The following is a 12,675-nucleotide window of genomic DNA, read 5'->3' as shown; positions in this document are numbered from 1 at the left end:
TTTGTTTTGTTTGTTTTTACAATGGGCAGCTCAACAAAAGTATGTTGGTGAATTTAAGTGTGTATAGTAGTGTATATACCTGTAGTAATACAGTACATGTAAAAAAGTATGATTTTTGCCATTAGGAATAAGAGACTGTAACATTAGCCAAATATTTTTAAAGCTTTTTTCCCCCCTCTTTTTGCAGGTGGGAGGTAAGGAAGGGTCAGATTATTAGGTCTTCTCTTGGCTTGGTGTGATGCAGAGTTAGCCCTTAGTTCTGGGAATGCCTGCAATATGCTAGGCATTCTCGCATCAACTCTCGTGGGATTCCCTGTTGTCATAGTCAGAATATGTTCTTTTCCACAGAGATCAGCATTTAATCATATATGGTTTTAATTCTACATAATTGGTTTGTTAATGATTATAAGGTTTTGAGAGGCAGTTGTTATGCCTTTTATTTATTTATTTATTTTTTTAAAGATTTTATTGGGGAAGGGGAACAGGACTTTATTGGGGAACAGTGTGCACTTTCAGGACTTTTCTCCAAGTCAAGTTGTTGTCCTTTCAATCTTAGTTGTGGAGGGTTCTGTTCAGCTTCAAGTTGTTGTTCTTTCAGTCTTAGTTGTGGAGGGCGCAGCTCAGCTCCAGGTCCAGTTGCCATTGCTAGTTGCAGGGGGCGCAGCCCACCATCCCTCGCGGGAGTCCAACCGGCAACCTTGTGGTTGAGAGGACATACTCCAACCAACTGAGCCATCCGGGAGCTCAGCGGCAGCTCAGCTCAAGGTGCCGTGTTCAATTTTAGTTGCAGGGGGCGCTGCCCACCATCCCTTGCGGGAGTCGAGGAATTGAACTGGCAACCTTGTGGTTGGGAGCCCGCTAGCCCGTGTGGGAATCGAACCGGCAGCCTTCAGAGTTAGGAGCACAGAGCTCTAACCGCCTGAGCCACCGGGCCGGCCCCTATGCCTTTTATTTTTACATGCTAGTGCCTAGTAGGTGTTCATTAAACACTTGTTGATTAGGTCATCATGTATAAGGAGTAATTGTTTTGTGTAGTAGTAAAGGTTTTCAAACGTGGATAGACATTAGGTTGGAAGTGCATACAACTTTCTGTAAGGCATATTTAAATGAAAAATTTTGAACTTTGGCTTACATTTTTAATTATTAAAAATTATTTCTCTCATTTTTAAAACAATATGATGGTGGTGGTGGTGATATTTCCTGACATTTATTAAATACTTTCTGTGTGCCTGGCATTGATCTAGACACTTTACATACATTAACTCATTTACTCCTACCCTATGAAGTAGTTATTCTTGAAGCCCATAGGTTTACGAGGAAACTGAAATGTAAACAAGTTTAAAAACTGTCTTAAAAGACACAGACTTACTAAGTGATAGAGCCAGGATTCACACTCAAAAAGCACACTTAGAAGCCTACATCCTTACCTACTTTGCTATATAGCTTCCTAATGTCATATATGTGAAATTTCAGAATTTTTTGTCAGACTGAAGCCCTAAATTGATCAAAACTCACCCTCCTAAACACACACATACACACACACACACACACACACACACACACACCTATTTCAATTCTTTGTTATTAGATATAGTGATCAGACTTTCTTGTGATCATGGCATTTTCTATTGCTCAGTTGCTTATCATTAGGTGAGTTGGAAAAGAATCAGGTCTTTGACACAAATATCACTTTTGTTCCAATTTAAAACTATTTCATGGCTAATAAACATGATTTAGGCAAAGTTTCAAACACTGCTGTTGTTGGAAGTGTCAAACTAGATAGAATTCTATTTATTAAGATAAATAGATATTGCAAATGAAATATTTTTATAAAGCTCTCATAAACCTCCTGGTCTGTATAAACCCTGCCTGTCTCATAAATGTACAAATGCAGAAGATAGGAAAATCTGGGGCAATAATAATAATAATATAACCAGTTAGTCACTTCTTTTTTTTTTAAATTTTATGTATTTTTTTAGTTTCAGGCGTACAAAGCAATGTAATAGTTAGACATTAAACCCCTCATAAAGTCATAACCCACCCCCCCAAGCTACTACCCCTCTGACATCTTCTGCAGCTGTTACAATTCCATTGACTGTCTTCCCTATGTTGTACTCCACGTCCTGTGACTACATATACCTATATATTTAGTTCCAGTTGACATTCAATATTATTCTACTTCAGCTTCAGGTGTATAGCACATTGGACACAGTCTATGAAGTGACCACCCTGATAAGTCCAGTGCCCATCTGGTACCTTACATGATTTTTACAACTTTGTTGGTTATAGTCCCCATACTGTATTAACTACCAATTTGTATTTCTTATTACCTCATCTTTTTCACCCTGCCCCCAACCCCATTCCCATCTATCACCCTGATAGACCTGGTAGGGATGGTGCCAGATAGTCACTTCTTACATGTAGCATTGTCCATAGTGTTTATTCCAAAACAGCATAGAAATAATGGAGTCTTCAGAGTAATGCTAAATTGCCAAGCAGGAAAGTTCATACTAATATAAATTCCAACTCCTTAGTGAAAAATCAAAACATGGCTGCATGGAAACATTATGAGGACTTCATGTTCATGTATATTTCTAATCTGTAAATCAGGACTTTTAATATAGATTTCATGTCTTCAGCCAGAGTAAGCCTGCTAGCTAGTATAATCTTGAGTAGATGTCAGTAGAAAAAGAAAAACAATACACCAAAAAAATATTGCCTAACTAAGTCAATAGTGATTAATTGTTTAAGTGTAATTTGAGGCCGTGGGACCATGTGTGAACAAGAAATAAATTTGTTTTGCTAAGTCACTAAGAGTGTGGGGAATATTAGGTACTGCCCCAGGCCTTGATTATCCTGACCAGACTAATTTGTGTGTTTTACAGTGAGGGTATCCAATTAATCATTAATGATGACCCCTTTTTATATAAAAGACACTTTGGAGGGAGAACATCAGTATTGGTAAAGTCCTGTAACAACACAAGTCACTAGTCTTAAATATTATATTCTCATTAGAGAGCTGATAACTAGAGTAGGTGTATCAGAGGAAGCTTTTAAAAACACAGCATTCAATAGAATGAACTGTTAGATGACTAAATAAGGGGAATCATCAACTTATTTTTTTATTTGACAGTAAAAAAAAAAAAGGGGGGGATAATCTTTTATGAGCAAAGGCTTTGGGGTCAAACATAAGCCCTACAAGAAGCATTCTTCTACAAAGAATGTAGAAGGCAGAAAATAAAAGTTAGGGCCAACGTGAATGAAGGAAAAAAACAGAAGATATTCAACAAAATCAGTACATTTAATAAAAGTAATAAACCCCATGAAGAAAAAAAAGAAAAGGCATACGTTTCCAATTTCAGGAATGAAAAAGGAACATCTTAGAGCCTACAGATGTTTTTTTTTAAGATAATAGGAATTTTAAAATTAGTTTATGTCAATAGATTTGAGATCTGAAAATTTAGATGAAATAGACAAATTCCTAGAAAAGCAGAACTAGTTAAAACTTACAAAAAATTAAAAATCTGAGTAGTTCCATATTAATGAAATTGAGTCTGTAATTGGGAATTTTTCCACAAAAAAGTTTTCAGGTCCAGATGGCTTCACAAATAAATTCTTCCAAGAATTTTCAGAAGACATGACATCAATATTACTAAAACTTTTTCAGACAATAAAAAGAGAGAAAATATTTCCCAGTCCATTTTGAGACTTATATAACTTGAATATCAACACCTGGTAAGGACATTATAAGAAAGGAAAATTTTAAATCCATTTCACTTGTGAATATGGGTGAACAAATTCCTTTCATTCGTGAATATAGGAAAACAAATTCTAAAAATATTAGCAAATCAAATCTAGATAGACAGACAGACAGATACAGATGTTATGAGCAAATTGCTTTTATTATAGGAGCGCAAGTTTGGTTTAACATTCAGAAGTCAGTCAGTGTGTTAACTGACCAGATTAACAGAAAAAGAGAGAGAGAATAACATTATCTCAATACACTAGCAAATAGAAGTATTTGATAAAATTTACCCGTTCTTGATTTTATTAAGTGCCTTTAGCAATCTGTGAGCAAAACAGACCTTCCTTAATCTGATCGGGAGTTCTACCCCCCATTCCACTCTCCTCAAAAAACCTACAGCAAACATCACATTTAGTGATGAAATAGTGAAAGCATTTATTTTGAGATAAGGAATAAAGCAAGGATGCCTGCTTAACCACTTGTTATTTGCCATTATCTTGGAGCTCCTAGACCTGAACTGTCCTTTACCACATGTGGCAATTTATTTTTTTTTTGCACTAAAAAAATTGACAGTTTTATGCAGGAACCATCAAAGTTTTAGTGTTTAATATTTAACAGTACAACTGACCAAGGTCCAAGATGTGAAGTTGTCATACGTTAAAAACACTTGGGGGGGGAGGTTGGGAATCACTCTATAAACTAACTATATAGTATGTGATAAGAAGAATGCACACTTTATAATACGAAACCTGTCTACACATAGTAGTTATTTGCAAAAGTATTTGGTCTTCTCTTGGCTTGTAAAAACAGTGTTCCGGATTTCAGTCAACTCTTGTGTGTGGCAAGTATCTTGTTTTTACCTTCAAGTTCTTCTCACTGGCCTGTGTCGTGAGGTCTGCAGTGTATTTCTCCAGCTCATGAATGTGACTGCTCATATCATCAGTTCCCATGATCTGGTCAGACATGGTCTGAAACATATCTTGCATCTGTTTGGTACAGGAGTGTCTGCACCACTGCGGTGAGATCCTGCAAGGTCTTGGGGTCAGTCTCGGCCATCTCCCCAGTTCCCAACTTGGCGGTGAAATCTCAGACCATCACCAACCCACATGTGGCCATTTAAATTTCAGTTAGTTAAAATTAAAATTAGAGATCATCAGTCACTCTCGCCACATGTAAGGTACTCAGTAGGCACGTGTGCCCAGTGGCTACCATACACCACAAACACAGAACATTTCCATTATCACAGAACGTTCTATTGGGCAGTGCTGGCCCAGACAGTGCAATAAGGGCAGAAGCTGATTAGAATGAGAGGAATACAACTGCAGGTTTTTACAGATGACATGATTGTCACAAAGAAAATTCAAAAGAGTCTGTAAACTAATATAATTAAAAGGTGAATTTAGCAAGGTTGCCAGGTACATGATTTATATACAAAAATCTATTTTAGGCCTCTATACCAGCAAAAAACAAACAAAAAGTGAAAGTTTTAAAATGATATTTCAGTATATCAAAAACATCAAATACCCAAAAGTAATTTAACGAGGAGACTTCTATACTGAACAATTTAAGACATTATTGAGAGAAATTAAGAAGACAAATAAATAGAGGAATATGCCAGCTCATGGATTGAAAGACTCAGTGTTGTAAAAATGTCAGTTCTTTCCATACAGATTCAGTGTAATCTCAAACAAAATTCCACAAGATTTGTTTGTTTTTTGAAATTGGCAAGCTGATTCTTAACTTATTATGGAAATGAAAAGTGCCAAGGTTAGCCAAGATAGTCTTAAAGAATAACAAAACTGGAGGATTTATACTACAAGATATCAAGACTTATTATAAAGCTACAGTAATAAAGGCCGAGAAAAGACAAGCCAATGAAACAAAATAGAGCCAACAGATGCTCACATATTTAGTGACCTGATTTATATCAAAGATAACATTGGAGTGCGGGGCAGAAAGGACGTTCTTTTCCATAAATTGTGCTATGTCAGTTAGATATCCATGTGGGGAAAAAGACGAATCTTGATCTCAGCCTCAAACCATATAAAGAAGTTAATTACAAGTGAATTATAGATAAGAAAAATAAAACAATAAAGCTTCTGGGAGTAAATAATATTTTCATGACCACGAGCTGGGCAAAGATTTTTAAAGAGTATGTAAAGTATTAACAATAAAAGGGGAAAAAAGGATAAATTGGACTACAGTAAAATTAAGAAATTCTGATCATTAAAAGACATCATTAAGAATGAAAAGGCAAGCCACAGAGTGAGAAAAAGATATTTGCAATTTGTATTACGTATATCTGACAAAGAACTCAGCCAGAATATGTAAAAATGTCCTGCTCATCGATAAGAAAGACAGACAACCCAATAAAAAAATGAGCAAAACACTTAAATGGTCACTTCCCAGACTATATTTAAAAAGCAAGGAGACATATTAAATGATCCTGCATCTCATTAGTTATCTGCAAAGTACAGATTAAACTCATGGTAAGATACCACTGCCTCACCTACAGAATGGCTAGACTTAAAGTCAGACAATACCACATGTTAGTGAGGATGTGTTGCATTTGCAGCTCATTTTCCACAGCTGGTGAAAATACAAATTGCTTTAATACTTTTTTTCACTAAAGTTAAACTTACACCATATGACCTTACAATTCTACTCTTCAGTATATAGCCAACAAAAATGCAACGTTTGTTCACTAAAACACGTGTAAGAGTGTTCAGAGAGCAACATTCACATAGCCAAAAACTGAAAACAATCCAAAATGTTGACCAACAGCAAATTGGATAACTAAATGCAGTGTAGTTGTATACAATGGAATACTATACAGCAATGAAAATAAATAAACTACTGCAGAACACAACCACGTAGATGAATCTCAGGAACATAATGTTCGGTGGGAAAAGCCAGTCACAAAAGAGTACACACTGTATGATTCCAGTTATATGAAGTTTAAAAACAGGCAAAACTGATTAATTGTGTTAGAAGTCAGGAGAGTTGGTCCTTTGGGGGAAGGGTTTTAACGGGGAAATAACATGAATGAATCTTGTGTAGCTGGTTAAGGCAGCTCTGTTCTACTGATAATTTGCTATAAGCATTTAATAAAATCAAGACTGGATAAATTTTGTAAGAAGCTTCTATTTGATAAAACCTATTGGGATGATGTGATTTTTCTCTTTTTCTGTTAATTTGAATTTTGAATGTTAAACCAACCTTGTGTTCTTGTAGTATATTTCTTGATCTGGGTACTGGTTACATAGGTGCATTCACTTTTTGAAAATTAAACATGGTGTACACTATATTATACTGTGATAAAAAGTTTATTTAAAATTTTTAATTTAAAAAATTTAAAGGATATTTGGAGAGTTAGCCAAAAATTTTCACGTTCAGTTTATAGGATTAGAAGAGACAAAGAAAAGTTTACATTTCCACAGAAGAGTATCCTTCTGAGTCAGGATTGATTTAGAATGTGCTCTATAGAAGAAGATTTTATGAGCTAGTTTAGTAATTAACCCTATGCAGTCAGCTACAACTATGCAAGGCTTTTTAAGTTTCAGTAAAACAATGGCATAATAATTAAGTGAGACTTATTAATGGTAAGAATTGACTTCTCAACTGTACATCTCCTTTCTTAGTTGTGGTTTTTCAGATCCTGGATAAAAGTCAATCCAGGAAAATGGTCTTTAAGAGAAGAGAAATAAATGAGGTGAGCCCACAGTGTTTCTAAGGCACATTGCAGGGAGAGGAAACCTAAATAGCCCAGGAATGTCACAGGATTGAGTCTGGGAGTCAGAGATGAGAAGCTAAAATTTTGAGGGCAAAATATTGGAAAGGAGAGGGCTACACAACGGGAGAGTCTCTGAGGCTCTCAGAGACCTGTAAAGGGCCCCTTCAAATCTTTGGCTCAGTATCAATCTGTACATACATGTGAAGTAACTACTCAGCAGTAGGAAAAGAACCACTGGAAGGAGTAGGAAGAAAAGCCCTCAGAGATTACAGAGAGTAAGGTGGCCTCAGCAGCCAGAATGGAAAGACCTCCTAATAGACAGGCATTGGGTAAAGTCTTAAAAAGGGCATTGGCATAGATTAAAAGCTACTCTGGTCCCACTTAACAAAGTGTAAAGGTAAGCCTTGAAACAATCAAACTGTTTCCAAGTAACTTAAGTACACCCAGAACAAAGCTCTAAAACGTTTAAAGGAATACCAAAAATCCATGCCATATGATCCAGCAGTCCCACATCTAGGTATTTCTCCAAAATAATTAATATCAGGATCTGAAAGAGGTATTTGCACTTCTATGTTCATTGAAGTGTTATTCACAATAGCCAAGGTATGGAAAGCAATCTAACTGTCCATCAGTGGATGAATGGATAAAGAATGTGTGGTATATACATACAATGGAATATTATTGAGCCTTTAAAAACAAAGGAATTCTTTCATGCAAAAACATGGATGAACTTTGAGGACCTTAGCTAAGTGAAATAAGCCAGTTCTAAAAGGAACAAATGCTGCATGATTCCACTTATATAAGGTATCTAAAGTTGTCAATCTCATAGAAGCAGAAGGAATAGTGGTTGCTAGATGCTAGAGGGAATGGGGAGTTGCTGTTCAGTGGCTATAAAGTTTTGGTTATGCAAGATGAAAAAGTTCTAGAGATCTGCTGTATAACATTGTGTTTATAGTTAACAGTACTGTACTGTACACTTAAAGTTTGTTGCAGGTAAACTCATTTGTCCACTCATATCTGCTACAAATAGCATTTTCTGCTTTTAAAAATATGCAATATATTTGTGTAGTGAAGACTAAGCATGAAAGAGAAATATCCATAACAAATCTGAAAAAAATAGTACCTAACAATGTAAAATTCTTAATGTTTTGCATCCTATAAAAAATTACCATACATGCAAAGAAGCAGAAAAATATGACCCATAACTAGGACAAACATCAAGCAATAGGAAAGGAGAAATGACACAGATGACTGAATTAGCAGACAAGGACATTAAAGCAGCAATTATAAATATACTCCATATGTTCAGAAGGATAGAGGAAAACATGAACATTCCAAGGAGAGAAATGGAAGTTATTTTTAAACAGAGACCCAAGTAGAACTTTTAGAGATGAAAAGTATAATATCTGAAATGGAAAATACAGCAAATGAGATTAATAGATTAAACATTGAAGGAGAAAAAGATGAGTTAAAACCTGAAGACACAGCAATAGCAACTATCTAAAATGAAACACTAAGAAAAAACTTGGGGGAGAGAAAAGAACACAGTATCAGTGAGCTCTGGGACAATATCAAGCAGTTTAACACAAGTATAACAAGTTTCAGAAGGAGATGTGGAGACAAAAAATATTTCATTTAGAAACAGTGGGTAAATATTTACCAAGTTTGTTGAAAACTATAAACCCACAGATTATAGAAGTTCACAAATCTCCAAGCAGAAGAACCAGGCACAATAATGAAATCATTGAAACCAAATGACAGAAATCTTTAAAATTATCTTAAAAGGAGCCACAGGAAAAAAAACATAACCTTAAATAACAGATGAACAGATACATACAAATTAATGTAGACCTTGTCAGAAACTATGCATGTCAGAAGACAGTGAAATGACATCCTTAAAGTACTGGAAGAAGAAGAAGAAAAAACACTCAACCTAGAACTCTATACCTGGCAAAAAAGATCTTTCCAAAAGGAAGGCAAAATAAAGACTTTTTTGGATAAACAAAGCAGAGAGAATTTGTCACCAACAGATCTGCACTATAATAAATGTGAAAAGTAGTTCTTCAGGCAGAAAGAAAATGATATCAGGTGGAAATTTGCATCTACTGAAGGAAATGAAGAGCATTGGAAATGTAAATAGGTGGGGAAATATACATTCCATTTTCCCCTCATTTAAGAATTTTTTCCTTAAAGAAAATTACTTAAAACAAGAATAAAAAGGTATTTTTATTCTTGTGTGTCTATAACATAAATAGAAGTAAAAAAAGCCAAACGTTTAGCTAATAAATCAATGGTGGAGATAAAATGGAATCATAAAAATTACTCACTAAAAGAGGATAGGACTATTGGAAAGAACAAAAGATGAGACAAATAGACAAATAGCAAGATAGAGATTTAAATCCAACCTTATCAATAATCACATTAAATGTAAATGGTCTAAACACCCTAGTTAAAAGAGATTGATTAGATTTTTAAAACGAAACTCAATTATATACCATCTACAAGAAACTTTGAATATAAAGATACACGTTAAAAGAAAACAAATGAGAAATGACATACAATGTAGACACTAATCAAAAGAAAACTGGAGTACCTATATGAATATCAGATAATGTAGATTTATGAGCAAGAAATAAGAGATATTCCAAAATGGAAATGGAGTGAAGTCATCAAAAGGATATAAAAATTCTAAATGCGTAGGCATCTGATAACACAGCTTTAAAATAGATGAAGGAAAACTAGTAGAACTGAAAGGAGAAATAGACAAATACACAATTATGGTTGGGCACGTCCGCATTGTCCCTCAGTAACTGATGTTTGTTGAGATGTATTCCATCACAAGATGCATGATTTATCCCTCCTTTTTTTTAGCTTTAGTGTTTTCCTTCTAATTGGGATTTGCTTTCTCACTAGCCAGAAGATTACGCCTGCAAACCTAATCATTGAAGTAGTATTAAGGTGCAGATTCTATGTAAGTATCTATAACCAGGGGTCAGTAAAAATTGTAAATATTGAGGTTTACGAATTGCTAGCTGTATTAGTATCCTATTGCTGTTGTAACAAACTACCACAAACAGTGGCTTAAAACAGCACAAACTTATTATCTTACAGTTCTGGAGACCAGAAGTCCAAAATGAGTTTCACTGGCTACTTCTCTTTACAGGGGAGATATAACTCAGTGTGTAGGATGGCAAAGTAGAATTTGAGATAGGAATTATATTCATAGGACTTATTCAAATATATTCCAAGAATAATTAGATCATTATATGGAAGAAAAATAAAACCAGCATTGCCTTAGGCACTTTGGGAGGGGGAAAATCCATTCATATGTGGTTTCTCTTCTCAAGGAGTTTATTTTCTGATATAAATGCAACAACAAGGTTATGTAAAAATATTCATCCTTGGAGTTACAAGGTTTAGATTAGTCTAAAATCATGGACTAATTGAGAGTGTTTCTGTTTGAGTGGAGGATGTGCTGTCTGGGGAGGAGGAAGCAGCAGACCGGAAGGAATGAGCCAGAGAATATACAAATGAGAAATGCTGTTCTAAGAATGTAAAGAAATGTAAAGACATAACTTACTTGACATTACTATAGATTGTAGAATATCCATATTTGGGCATTTTAGGGTAATTTCTCATTTCCTGGAAAGGCTGAAGGAAGGTATACTGGCTTAGAATTTTGATGAGTCATCTTAAGGAGTTCCTTACACAAAAGTAGTTCCGGTTGGGCATATTTAACGTTAGGTACTCTGTAACCTCCAAGAGTTTCAGGTCTAAAGTATATGAAAAACATGTTTTTCATATGTTTTCCATATTATCCCCCCCAAAAGTCTTGAAACCACCAAATTTTTATGACCTCAGTCACGTAATTAAAGTGGAGAATGAGAAAAGTTCACTGATGTTATGTTTATTTTTAGCTTATAAATAAAATCTCCTTGTTTCATTTCTGCATTTAGACTATGTAAATTTACACCAAGAAAGTGCTAGAAGAATTTGTCAGTCAAGAGACAGACATCAATAACATGCTTGAACACCTTTCGCCTTCCCAACCCCACTCTAGTAAGGGGGTAGAAAACATTGGTGTCACATCTTCAAATTCAATGTATAACATTAAGTTTCTTTTTAAATTCACTCTGCTTCCTAGAGGTGGAATTTTGGTACTAACGAAAAAGAATGAGCTCTATCCTTATTACAAGTATGTGTCACAGGGCATAAGAGGAGCTCAGTTTATAACCTAGATTCCTATTGGATTGTTTGGAGGTCATAGCTGCTTTGTGGTTGGCTTAATCGAGAAGATTTGTGTATCATCTTAATTTCTTATTCCTTAATCAATATTTGCCACAGTTTGAAATCTAAAGCTTATGAGAGGTGGAATGATATTCTAAATTCTATGTTGACGGAACAATTTTTAAAAAAACGTGAAGCAGTGTGTGGGCTATATGGTGGGGTTTGTTGCAGGAAGAAAATATATGTATATATAGATATAGCTATATGGAATAGATATCATACACATACATACATTTATGAAGAAAAGGATTTTGATTTGGGAAGAAAAACAGAATATAATTTTCTCTTTGCCAAATATTTGTAATTCAAGTTTCACCCTTATAAATAATCCCAGTGCCAAGATCTGAGACTGTTTTTGTACATGTCAGTGAAACCTTAGTTTCAACCATTAGAAAATGTATAGAAATGTATTTCTATACATTAAGAAATACTGTTTTGGATAAATTTCATTTCTACTTCAGCCACCTTATTAATTCAGGTGAATGGAATTTGTGTTGCAATTTACATTCATCTCAAATTTAAAAACCAATAAAAAGTATCTATACCCTTGCTCAGCATGCAGTAAGGTCTTAAATAGGAGTTAAATGAAAGTTCCTACAGTGCTGAAGTTAATTCAATTTGGTAATCTTCCTGTTTGTTTAGAAAAATTGTACATCTGGGAAATCTTAGCTTAAATCTTACTTAATTCACACTTACTGTTGGTAAAATTTATGCTCCGTACCAATATATCATTCTGTGGAAAGTCAGATTGTATTTGCTTCTTGATTGCTGTTCTTATCAACTTTTATGAGATAATAAAAATTACAGAAGCTTAGAGAAAGGTGTTCTTTTCAGGGGGACATGTACTTCTCTTTTGTTCAGATTGCTTGTTTGGAAAATGTTAACATACATATAATAGATGCTTAACAAA

General features: G+C 34.7%; 1 protein-coding gene and 1 pseudogene across 2 annotated transcripts in view; one reads left to right on the top strand and one right to left on the bottom strand.

The window, feature by feature from the left end:
* Window positions 1-12,675, top strand: part of GLCE (glucuronic acid epimerase) — a 94,050-nt gene that overhangs the window by 53,680 nt on the left and 27,695 nt on the right. The window lies entirely within an intron of this gene.
* LOC109444335 (heat shock factor-binding protein 1) lies at window positions 4,571-4,801 on the bottom strand (annotated as a pseudogene).

This window comes from Rhinolophus sinicus, linkage group LG03, assembly GCF_036562045.2.
Source record: "Rhinolophus sinicus isolate RSC01 linkage group LG03, ASM3656204v1, whole genome shotgun sequence".
NCBI lineage: Eukaryota > Metazoa > Chordata > Mammalia > Chiroptera > Rhinolophidae > Rhinolophus > Rhinolophus sinicus.
This window is presented reverse-complemented; position numbering and strand designations above follow the sequence as displayed.